Below are 12,778 nucleotides of genomic sequence, written 5' to 3'. Positions count from 1 at the left end.
GCTTTAAGAAATGTCCTTTGTGAGTTACGCTCAGTTATGGCAGCTTCCTGTTGAGTGTGGACAGTGGGCAGCATCTGTCCAAATAGAGTTCCTGCCCTTTAGGACTCCAGAGGGTTTTCATACAGGTATCCTTTACACCCAGACTGATGAGGAACGAAAGAAGCACCTCAAGTCAAGCCTTACCATGCTGAGAATCAAAAAGAAGAAGGCTGGAAAGGGAGGGCATTTCTCTGAGCTGGAGTTTATTGCCACAAAAAACCCCTGTACAGAACAAACATAATAACTGGGCAGGTTCAGAAAGAGCTTTTCAAATACTTTTGGCATCATTGATAAAAGGGGGAAAAAGATACAAAGAAATGCTTTCCCAGCCCAACTTCTTGACAAATCCGTGTGTTGAAATGTGTTTTGTTATAAATAAGTGCGGATGACACGGGCAAGGGGAAAAAGAAAGGATTAAGTGATAAACCAGGAGCCTGGCCTCACTTATATATATATATATATATATATATCTCCCCCCACCCCTCACCCCCATTCCCAATTGCTTTGTTTATTATACAGGTCAAGTTAATGAAGATACTTTTTGTATGTGTCCTCACTGCCCAGCTAATGTTTTTTGAATCTCTGGCCCACTAGAGGTGTAATTAGCCCTGTGTATGGGTATATGTTTTGGTCATTCATGGCTTTATATATTTTTATTTGTGTCTGCCCTGTGCCCCCTTTCAGAAATTTCTCTCTCCCTGGCCTGGGCTATGGCTTTTGCTTCTTTCATCACTCCCTGCAGGGTCTGATTGTGGGCTCTGTATGAAGTATGTGCTCTGGAAATATGTGTGGTAATGAGCATGCAGCTTTCTGGAGCCCTGAACATTAATAATGGCAGGGAATGAAGAGGAGGCACTTGAAACATTGTCATTGTCTTCCTCCTAGAACAAAAGGATGAGCTTCAGAATTGGCCATCTTATCTGTATGGTTTTTGGAAAGAAGATCATATGTGAATGAGGGCAAAAGAATTAATTAATTAAACATTTACAAGGTGTGTCCATTGTTGTGTCATGTTCTGAGGCTATGACAAGCAAGATCCTTCCAATTAGAAACCTACAATCCAATAGAGAAAGACAATAAAGGAGAGCTACAATTGGAAGCGGTGGGTTACTAGGATGCCATACTTTGGGAAGGGCTAGGGAGTGGCTTGTTTCCAGTCAAGATAATGTGACATCTTCCTTATCAAGAAGAGTTTGAATTCTATAGATGAAAGGATGGCCAGACTGGGCATGGCCTAGATAGGGAAATGACAGAGATGGTCTATTAGCCTTGATTAGAGCAAAAAAAAAAAAGGGAATAATTCACTGAAAAGAATCCATAGTACCAAGGATACCAACCGTACATTGCTTAGGGACCCAGCAAATATTTAGTGAATGAAAGAGAGTATCATTAAACTGGTGAAGCATGGAAATACTTGGCTAATTAGGATCAGTTAGGTGGCTCAGTGGATAGAGCACCAAGGCAGAAGATGGAGGTCCTGGATTCAAATCTGACATTAGGCAATTCCTAGCTGTGTGATCCTGGTCGAGTCACTTAACCACAGCTGCCTAACCCTTATGGCTCTTGTGCCTTAGAAGTGATACTTATTCTAAAAAATTCTAAAAAAAAAAGAAAGAAAGAAAAGATTTAAAAAATAAAATACTTGGCTAATTGGTATTTCCTGTTAATAAAATACCATATAAACCAGTGTTCACAAACTATGACAGCCCCATGAATCAGAGCAGCAGTACATCCCCTTTTCTTACTTTCCTCCCCTGCCCCCCACATTAGAGAGCTATCAAAAATCTTGTAATGTCAGACTTTCCAGCATGAGATATTTTGATATAGTCAGATTCACCCCCCAAATGAGCAACAACCTTTGTGTGTTTGTGCGATTTTGCTTTTTCTTTTCCTTTTTAGAATCCCATTTTAGAATTCTTGTCTTTCTTCAAGAATGAGCTTAAAGGCACCTTCTGTAGGTTGTCTTTCTGGGACCCTCAAGATGAAAGCATTCATCTTTAAGGTCACCTTCCAACAAAAGTCCTTTTCATTCAAAAAATATTCCTCATGACTTGTATATATTTGGGCAAGTCACTTGACCTTCAAAGGTCTGCAGTTTCCTCATCTGCAAAGTGAAGAGGAATGCACTATATATAGCCTACAGCCAGTTTCCTTTCCAGCTCTATACCCATGATTCTGTGATTCAAGGCCCTTTCACACAAGGTCATATCCATCACTAGTTGAATGAAGATCAAGATCAATCCAGTAAGCACTACTCAGGCAGGCCCTTGATAGACATCTAATGATGGAATCCTATCCCTATCCAGGTACCAATTTGCAGTTCACCAGTTTCTTAACTACAATATTTGGGGAATGCAATATTCTATGAATTCCAGTTTGGGGAGGGGGGTGATTAGTCTGTGTCTTGCAACAGGAATTAGAGTAGCTTTTGCTTGGAAAGATTTCATTGTGGAGGGTACAGGAGAAGGAAACATATTTAAAGTTTCTTAGCAGTAGCCAGAGGTCATGATTTTTTTTAACTTGCTGATTCTTGCCATTCAGAGCATATGTTTCCTTGTTATCTTTTAATTGGTTTTTATTCTAAATTTAAGACTAAACTGCTCGTGGTAGCAGCAGCTGTGAGAACTGGTATGGCGCATGTCAATTCCAAAAACGTGTGAGAAATCAGAACCTTATTAGTGTCTCCCTCTCCTTCCCCCACCATCATGCCCAGATTGCATTAAGAATCATAAAATTTCTCATTGTGCCCTTTCCTAGCAGTAGTGAAAAGCAGCATGGTAGGAAAGAAAGCACTGGATTTGAGAACTAAAACTTCATTTTTGTCCTTGACTCCGATATGAACTCTCCTGACTTTAGACAGCTTACTTCATGTTCCTGCTCTCAAGTTTCCTCATCTCTACAATATAGGGGTTTGACTATCTGATCTCGGGGGTCTCATATAACTCTCAAATTCTCTGATGCACCTCTATAAAAAAAATACAGAAATCTAAACGTCTAACTAGGACAAGAAAGCAATATCCTGGCACAAATGGATCATTGAAAATAGACTGGAGGCAGGTATCAGCATGTCAATGGAGTTTGAAGTTCAGTATCTTAACCCCCCCAGAAAACAAACAAACTAAAGAATGGTGGTAAAATCCTCAGAGAAATCCAGTAAGTATGTTCTGGAGACAACTAGACCAATTTGATTTTGACAATGTGATTTATCTAAAGGTTCTCCTACCTCTATTATCCCCAGAAAGGGTGAACAAAAAGAAAAATCAACTTTCTTTAGAGTTACTCTTGACCCCCAGCTCTGTCATCCCCCCTATGTAAAACATTCTCCAAATCCTACCTATTTATCTTCCAAAATACACCATGCATTTCCCCTCATTCTACATTCCCCCTGTGATCCAGGCTAGTCTAGACTTTCATTAATAGCAATGACTAACAGGTATTAATCTCTTATCACCTGATGCTTGGATTACTGCAACAGCCTTCTGATGGGTCTTCTTATCTCTAGTCTCTGCACCCTCTCCAAGTTTAAATGCCTGACTCAACTTCCTGGCAGGTGAGGAACTGCTTTCAATTATATTGTAGTCTTGTTCGAGAATCTGTAATGATTCCCAATTGCCTACTGCATCAAATCCACACTCCATGGTTTGGATTTTCATTCCTGCAATATGGCCCCATCCTAGCCTGTGTTTGTATAACCTTATTTTTTCCTCACTTATAGATTCATAGAATTTAGTCAATAATCAATAAACATTTATTGAGTACCTACTATATGCTAAGTACTGTGCTAATTATTGCTGCAATGGCATTAGGAGTAACCTAGTCCAACAAGTAACTCAAAAGAATGCATACTTTATGATACCAGAGAAATGGCAAGGCTACTAAAGGGGCTATTATTTAATTGATCTTAGACTCTATTAATGGATCTCCAGAAATACATTATCTTCTGCTTTATTAAAGGACTTCTACAATGTTGTGTTCAATTCTAGATGCTATTTCTCAACAGGGTCTGGTAGTAATTCGTTGGGCACAACTAGGATAATGAAGTGTCCATAAACTGTCATGTAAGATGGAAGGAATTGAAAACATTTATTCAGTTAATCAATAAACATTTATTAAGCATCTAGTGCTTGCCAGACACTCTGTTATGTATTGGAGATACCAAGAGAGGCAAATGCTAGTCCCCTGCCCTCAAGGATCTTACAATCTAATGGTAGGGTGTGGGAAGAAAACATATCAAAAGAAGCTGAAAAAGGGTTGAGTACCTGGTGCAGGGGCATGGTGAAGTCCAGAGGAGTGCAGCCATGTGAGAAATAAAGATTACTGTCCTGGGCACCTTCCTTGAACAGAGGATCTTGGAGGAAGTCTCCATTGTTTAGCCTGGATAAGAAAAGGTTTATAGAGAGAATGGATTTCCCAAATACCACTTGGTCAGTTTTTTTTTTTCTTGATCTTTTTTAGAGTAATTGTGGGAGAGAACTACTTCTTACCCCACCCTTTTTGCAAGTTCCATCCCTACCTGCCCTTCCATGAAGAACATGAAGCAAAATGGTAAATCATTCAAAAAACATTTACCAAATGCTTACCATGGGAATTACATAAGACTACTATTTCTGCCCTTCTCCCCTAAAAATTGGATTTGGATAGCCACTTCCCTGTAGACCAATGAGTCATTAATTTGATAAAGAGCAAAGAAATGGTAATAATGGGTCGCTAATGTTCCTAATGCCTATGAAACCCACACTCATTGTTCTAGCTTTTGAAAGTCCCCCATGATATGGTCCTGCCATAGGACCTTATTTCTCCTCATTCACAGAATCATAAAAGTTAGTTCTGGAAGGGACTTCAGCCAGTAATCAAAAAGAAGCTACATCTTATAGTACCAACAATGGGTGAGACTGATAAAACAATGACAAAAAGTAATGCTGCTGCTCAGTTAATCTTAGACTCTATTAACATATCACCAGAAATACTAATCTAATTCCATTATCTTCTGCCTTACAAATTTGGCACTGTGTATCATGGACTGCCTTAGTCTTTGGTTGGTTCTGTATTTTGTGAACTGAACATGGATACAATGTTTAATTGGACTCAGGAGGTGTTGGTTTTCCCCAGCTTATTGATTTAAGAGTTAATGTCTCCAGAAGAATCCTGAGATGGGAACTTGGGGCAATGTAGGAAATTCCAACTTTCAATATCAAATAGGGGTAAATTGGGCTGTAATGCTGGCAGCTGACAGCTCCTTTCCAGAGGAAATATGGAAACTGCCTTCACAGAAAGACTATACTGAGAGGTTGTGTAGAAGTAAGTGAATGGTTTGGCCCAAGTCAACCAAATAGATATTGGTAAAAGCAGGCTCTAAAACCCAGGTTCTTTCATCCAATTCAGAGCATCATGTGTTACAGGAAGAAAAATTCTGGATTTGGAATTAGAGAATCTGAATTTAAATCCTGGCTTTTCCATTCATTGTGTGACCTTCAGCAAGTCACTTAAACTATTTCAACCTCAACTTCTTCATTTGAAAATGAGGAGGTTGAACTAGATGACCTTAAAGGTCCAGTCTATCTATGAATTCATAATTACTATGCCACACAATTAATTATTTGATGAATTTTTGTTTGATGATTCAAAATTTTACCTTCCTTTTTTTTTATTAAAAATAAATATGTAGTTGCCAGAGCTCTTTCCACTTTCTTTCCTCCTTAGTTACATTAAAATTATTTACCTAATATCTAGCTAGCTCAAGGGCCAATGTTATGAACTTTGAGTCACTACCAAATGGAATACTATAAAGAAATAGTGCTATGGTAAAATGACTCTTAAGAGTTATTTCCTGGTAAATAAGTATTATTTCCCAATTGGTATAATAGGTTTGATTGGTTTAGAGTTATAAGGGCCCTGACAGGTCATCTAGTCTAGCACCTTCATTTTATGGATGAGGAAATTAAGGCCCAGAAAAATTAAATAACTTCTTTTAGGTTACACAGTTGACAAGGAAAAAAGTCACCAACAATGATCCATCAGATCTAGATGCATATAAAGAAATCTGTCACTGTTTACAAAGTTTAGCTGATAGGAAGATCACCCATTTTGATCTCTTTTTTGTACATTTTTTTCAAACATTCATTTTTGCTTCCTTCTGTCTTCTTCCTTTCATCTAACTCTCCATCTTCTCCCATAAGCTTGAATGGTGACCAAGAGAAGATTGACTTAAAAGTCAAAAACATAGAACCTATTCCTGACTCTGTTGGCAATTAACCATGAGAAAACTGGAGCAAATCCCTTGACTTCTCTGCACTTGACTTCTCTTAGTTTTCCCAGATATTCCATGAGGGAATTGACTTTAAAGTATGTCTGAGAGCCAGCCCTTCCATCTCTGATCTTCTGTCCTGAACTGACTGTTCTGAAATACACTTACTTTTCTGAAGCTCAAATATTTTTGAGCATGTGTTCTGAATAACACTCAAATTAGATGGATTAACAACTTAATATTGTAAACAAAGTCTAATGTTCAAAAGAATCTATTGAAATGGGAATGTCTCTGGTAGTATTTCTTATCTTAAAATGGAAATTTCATCTCAGGAAATAAAGTAATAATGCCTCATATCATAATCTCTGATGTCACTCTTGATGGTAATATCAGGTACAAAGGCCAGATACTTTCTTCCACAAATGATATTGTAGCCCCTTCTATCAATCAGTACCTTTCCAGGTGAAGCCGAACTTAGCTTCCCTTTCTTTTTTTTTCTCCTTTTATTATTTAGAATATTTTTCCTAGGTTACATGATACATGAACCCCCCCCCCCCAGTCTTTTTTCCCCGCTCCCAAATCCAACAAGGAGTTCCACTGGGTTATACATGTATCATTGTTCAAAACCTATTTCCATGTTATTCACAACTGCAGTAGAGTGATCCTTTAACATCAAAACCCCAATCATATCCCTTTCGCACTACATGACTGCTCACATATATTTGTCTAATCCATTCCATTTCCACAGTTCTTTCTCTGGTTGTGGACAGCATCCTTTCTCCTAAGTTCCTCTGTATTGTCCTGGGTCATTGCATTGCTACGATTAGAAAAGTCTATTACATTCAATTGTGGCAGAATGTATTGGTCTCTATGTACAATGGTCTCCTGGTTCTACTCCTTTCACTCTGCATCAATTCCTGGAGGTCGTTCCAGTTCACATGGAATTTCTCCAGTTCAGCACAAAAATATTCCATCACCAACATATACCACAACTTACTGAGCCATTCCCCAATAGATAAACAACACCTCATCTTCCAGTTTTCTGTTACCACAAATTTTTGAACAAGTCTTTTTCCTTATTATCTCTTTGGGGTACCAACCTAGCAGTGGTATGGCTGGATCAAAAGGTAGTCATTCTTTTAAAGCCCTTTGTGCATAGTTCCAAATTGCCCTCCATAATGGTTGGACCAATTCACTACCCCACCAGCAGTGTATTAGTGTCCCAATGTTGCCACATCCGCTCCAACATTTATCATATTCCTTTGCTGCCATATTGGCCAGTCTGCTAGGTGTGAGGTGGTACCTCAGAGTTGTTTTAATTTGCATTTCTCTAATCAGGAGGGATTTAGAACACTTTTTCATGTGCTTTTTGATAGTTTTGATTTCATTGTGTGAAAACTGCCTATTCGTGTCCCTTGACCATTTGTTCATTGTGGAATGGCTTGTTTTTTGTAAATTTGACTTAGTTCCTTATATATTTGTGAAATGAAGATTTTTTCAGAGAGTTTTATTATAAAAATCTTCTCTCAATTTGTTGATTTCCTTCCAATTTTGGTTGCATTGGTTTTGTTTGTACCAACCCTTTTTAATTTGATATAATCAAAGTCATTCATATTATATTTTGCAATATTCTCTATCTCTTGCTTGGTCTTAAATTACTTCCTTTCCCACAGATATGACAGGTATGCTATTCTGTGTTCACCTAATTTATTTATGATTTCACTCTTTATATTTAAGTCATATACTCATTTTGATTTTATCTTGGTATGGGTATAAGATATTGATCAAAACCTAATTTTTCCCATACTGTTTTCCAATTTTCCCAACAATTTTTGTCAAATAGTGAGTTATTTTCCCAAAAGCTGGGGTCTTTGGGTTTATTGAACATTAGCTTACTGAGGTCATTTACCCCTAGTCTATTCCATTGATCCACCCTTCTGTCTCTTAGCCAGTACCATGTTGTTTTGATGACCACTGCTTTACAGCAGAGTTTAAGATCTGGTGCTGCTATGCCCTTATCCTTCACTTTTATTTTTCATTTTTCCTTTGATGTTATTGACCTTTTGTTCTTCCAGATGAACTTTGTTATATTTTTTTCTAATTCTATAAACAAGTTTTTTTTTTTTTGGTAATTTGATAGGTATGGCAATGAATAAGTAGATTAATTTGGGTAGGATTGTAATTTTTATTATGTTAACTTGTCCTACCCAGGAGCAATTAATGTTTTTTACACCTATATAGATCTAGTTTTAATTGTGGGAAAAGTGTTTTGTAGTTATGTTCATATAATTCCTGTGTTTGTCTTGGCAGATAGATTCCTATATACTTTATATTGTCTAGAGTCAGTTTAAATGGAGTCTCTCTTTCTAACTCCTGTTTCTGAGTTGTGTTGGAAATATATAAAAATGATGATGATTTATGTGGGTTTATATTGTGCCCTGAAACTTTGCTGAAGTTGTTAATTATTTCCACTAGCCTTTTAGTTGATTTTTAAGGATTCTTTTCTGTGAAGAGTGACGGTTTAGTCTCCTCATTGCCTACTTTAATCCCTTTGATTTCTTTTTTTCATATAATTGCTATCGCTAGCATTTCTAGTACAATATTAAATAATAGAGATGACAATGGGAATCCTTGCTTCACTCCTAATCTTACTCGGAAGGTTTCTAACTTGTCCCCCATGCAGATGATACTTGCTGATGGTTTTAAATACATGCTGTTTATTATTTTGAGGAATGGTCCTTCTATTCCTATATTTTCTAGTGTTTTCAATAGGAATGGGTATTGTATTTTATCAAAGGCTTTTTCTTCATCTATTGAGATAATCATGCTTTGCTGCACTTTCTGTAGATTAACCTTCCCACTCCAGCTCTGTCCTCTAGTTGGTTATCACACATGTCCTGGCAGCTAAGACAAATGACCATTTGACACAATGCCTGGCTTAATCCCGGTTTTTCTCAGAGCTCCAGAAGATTTAGAAGATTAGATTATAGATTTAGGACTTTTAGGAAACTTAGGAAAAAAAAATTAAACTCAGGTGAAATAAGTGACTTTTTTTAGTTCACACAGTTGGTAACTTGAATCTAGTTCTTCTGACTCTAGAATCAAGACTATTTCATTTGTTCCATTTTCCGAATCTAGATGGCATGATTGTCAGACTTTGGAGTCAGAAGGAATGAGTTTGAATCAAGTCGGAGACACTATTCATTACCCTCTTAGCCTTGGTTTCCTCATCTGTAAAAATGAGGATAATAATAGTATCAGGATTTTGAATGTTGTGACAACTAAATGAGATACATTGGGCAAATAACTTTGCAAACTTTAAGCTCTATAAATGCTGGCTCTCTCCTGTAGGAACCCCTTCTTTTCCATGTTACCAATAAATGCTCATTTAACCTGCTGAAACACTCCCAGTAATGGCACTCAAAATCATACTATTCTATTTTTTTAGCAGTTCAGATGACTAGAAAGCTTTTTATATTAACCTCTAAATCTGTTCCTCTGTAACATCCATACATTAAATTTAGTTCTGTCCTTTGGAGCTAAATAGATTAAGTATAATCCTTCCACAAAAAAGGCCCTTAAATGTTTGAATACTGAAGTCAAGCACCTTCATTCCCCCACACACACACACACACACATACACACTAATGCATGCACACATTTCTGCTAAATATCTTTAGTGTCTTCAATTTTTCTTTTAAGGTATTGCTTAAAGACCATTCACCATCCAAGAAAGACACATTTGCTACTGTCCCTCTTAGAACGTGGCAGCCAGAATTGAAATCTGTACTCTAATTGTGATCTAAACACCATTGATAATCATTGAAATATTAAAGACAAGAGTTGTAAGGGATTTTAGATACCATTTAAAACCTACACTTGAATAAGAATAATTTCTATAACATCTGTCTACAACTCCTCATTCCATCCTTACTTAGATATGTATGGTGACAAGAAAGGAGGAAACCTCCTGAGGCAACCCCTTCCACTTTTGTCTAGCTCCAGTTCTAACCAGCAGTGCATTAAAGACCCCATATTTTTTTTGATGGACTTTTTAAACCATTACTTACCATCTTATAATGGTGACGCTGATTTTTATTTATTTATTTAATACTAATATATTCCATTCTATTTTATTTTCCCCCAATTATGTGCAAAATGTTTCCAATTTTTCAAAGAATATTATCTTGAATTCTCTCTGAAGCTCTCTCCCTGTCTCCTAACTCCACAACCCCTTTGAGATGGTAATTCATCTCAAATAAATTTTATGTGTGCAAACATGTAAAACATTTCTCCATATTAATCCTGTTGCAAAAGGAAACTCAAATAGAAAAAAAAAGTAAGTAAAAAAAGTTTGCTTAGATCTGGATTCAAATTCAGTTTTTTCCCTCTGGAAGTAGATGGCATTTTTTATCATAAGTCCCTTGGAAGAGTTTTGGATCACTGTATTGTGGAGAATAGCTGTTATTCAAAATGGTTCACTGTAAATTTTTTCCTGTCACTGAGTACAATGTTCTCCTAGTTTTGCTTATTTTACTCTTCTTCAGTTCATGTAAATCTTTCCAGGTTTTTCTCAGCACCTCCTGCTTGTCATTACTTATAGCACAGTAGGGTTCCATTACAATTATATATTTTAACTTAGCCATTCCCCAATTGATAAATATCCCCTCACTTTCCAAATTTTTGCTCCTTCCCCCAAAAAAGATCTGCTTTAATTATTTGTGTACAGATTGATCCTTCCTTTTTTTGTTTTTCTTTTATCTCTTTGGGATACAAACCTAGTAATGATATTGCTGGATAAAAGGCACTATTTTCTAGCCTATTTGAGCATAGACCCAACTTTATCTCCTGAATGACTGAATCAGTTCACAGCTCCTCCAACTGTGCATTCATGTCCCATTTTTCCCATATCTCCTCCAAGTTTTGCAGCATATTTGCTCAAATCTATAATCGCAACTATAGATTTGAGCAAATATGCTTCAAATTCACTTTTCATAAACGGATTTTTCATTAATGCCAGGGAAAGGCTTACTCAGAAAAAAGAATACCAGAGACTCAGTGACACTTTTATTTCGAAAGATGAGGGAAGCTTGGTGCATATTAGGGCTGAAGAGATGGAGACCAGGAAGAGAGGAACCTGTTTAAAATCAAAAGTTGCAATCCGGAGCTCTAAGGCTGTTTAGAATTGGGGGCATCAGCCAGCAGGAGAAAAGGCAGAATAAATTTCACTGAGGCAGAGCTAAGTGGTAATGGAACTTACGTTCTGTCATATGCTGTTAATTTGCAAAATAAATTGGTCAGAACAGCAAAAGCATTTAATATCCCATTCGGTTTGAACAGCAAGGACCAGACAAGTACCTGGGGAGGAGAATAGGGAATGTGACAGCAGTCTCTTGTCCAATGGCTTATTATCATTTAATATTTCTGGATCATTTTTGTCATTATGGACATTTATTCACCAAACTTTGCGGCATTCAATGGAAACCATGAATCCCTCGAATTTTCTATTCAAGGCTACTCCCCAGGAATCCACTTTTTCTTTACTCCCCCCCCACACATTCCCCCTAAAATGAACATGACCATACAATGGCACTGTAGTACAATGAAATGGGTGGATAGTTCTTCAAAATAATTTTCCCTCAATGTTTACTTCAGATGACAGTATCTCCATGAATCTTTATCTCCCCACAATCCAAAATGAACTCTCATAAATTTTTCTTAAATTCCTTTTGTTTTGTTTTGTTTTGTTTTTCTGTATCTTTCCTTTACCTCGCTGGCCCCTTTATTCCCTCCTCCCCAAAACATACACACACATAAGTTCTTTTAGATAGCATACTCAATTTAAAGCAGTTAGTTGGTACAATGGATAGAACAAGGGACCTGAAAGAAGACTGGGAAGAACAGAGTTCAAATTTGACCTTAAACCCTTACTAGCAGCATGATGGTGGACAAAACAAATTATGCAATCTCTGTCAGCCCGTGTCCTCATCTGCAAAATAGGGATGATAGTAATAGATTGTTGTGAGGATCAAATGAGATAGTACATTTAAAGTGCTCTTCTTGCTTATTTATATAATGATTGTTGATTCTTGATTAGTTTGTAAGATCCTTGAAGGAAGTGGCTGGACCACTGGTTCATCTTTGCATTTGTAGCCTCTAGCCTAGAGTCTTACCTTGTCCTTTTTGTTGGAGATGATTGAACTCAAACTGTAATTTCATTAATCTAAGGAACTCCTAGAGTGAAAATTCCTTCCATAGAGGCAAATCAGCAAGTTATCTGTAGTTTATAATCTTAGCACTGAAAAATTATATGACTGTTTTGTTCAAGTTTACCCTTCTAGAATGTGTCAGAGGCAGGACTTGAACTCAGATCTTACAGAATTCTAAAGTCAGGCCTTTACCAACTCTGCCACTGGAGGGAGACCACAGAGAGAACCCCTGCCTTATATTTATAAATACTTACTCAATGTGTATTATGTTGTTAATTTGAATTAG

At 37.0% G+C, this 12,778-nt stretch overlaps 1 protein-coding gene across 4 annotated transcripts in view; it reads left to right on the top strand.

Annotated features, from left to right (window-relative positions):
- ASTN1 (astrotactin 1) overlaps positions 1 to 12,778 on the top strand; it is a 505,111-nt gene that overhangs the window by 425,544 nt on the left and 66,789 nt on the right. The gene's annotated exons all lie outside the window — the stretch shown is intronic.

The sequence above is a fragment of the Monodelphis domestica genome, chromosome 2 (genome assembly GCF_027887165.1).
Source record: "Monodelphis domestica isolate mMonDom1 chromosome 2, mMonDom1.pri, whole genome shotgun sequence".
Taxonomy (NCBI): Eukaryota; Metazoa; Chordata; class Mammalia; order Didelphimorphia; family Didelphidae; genus Monodelphis; species Monodelphis domestica.
The sequence above is the reverse complement of the archived record's forward strand: the minus strand, read 5'-3'. Positions and strand labels throughout refer to the sequence as shown.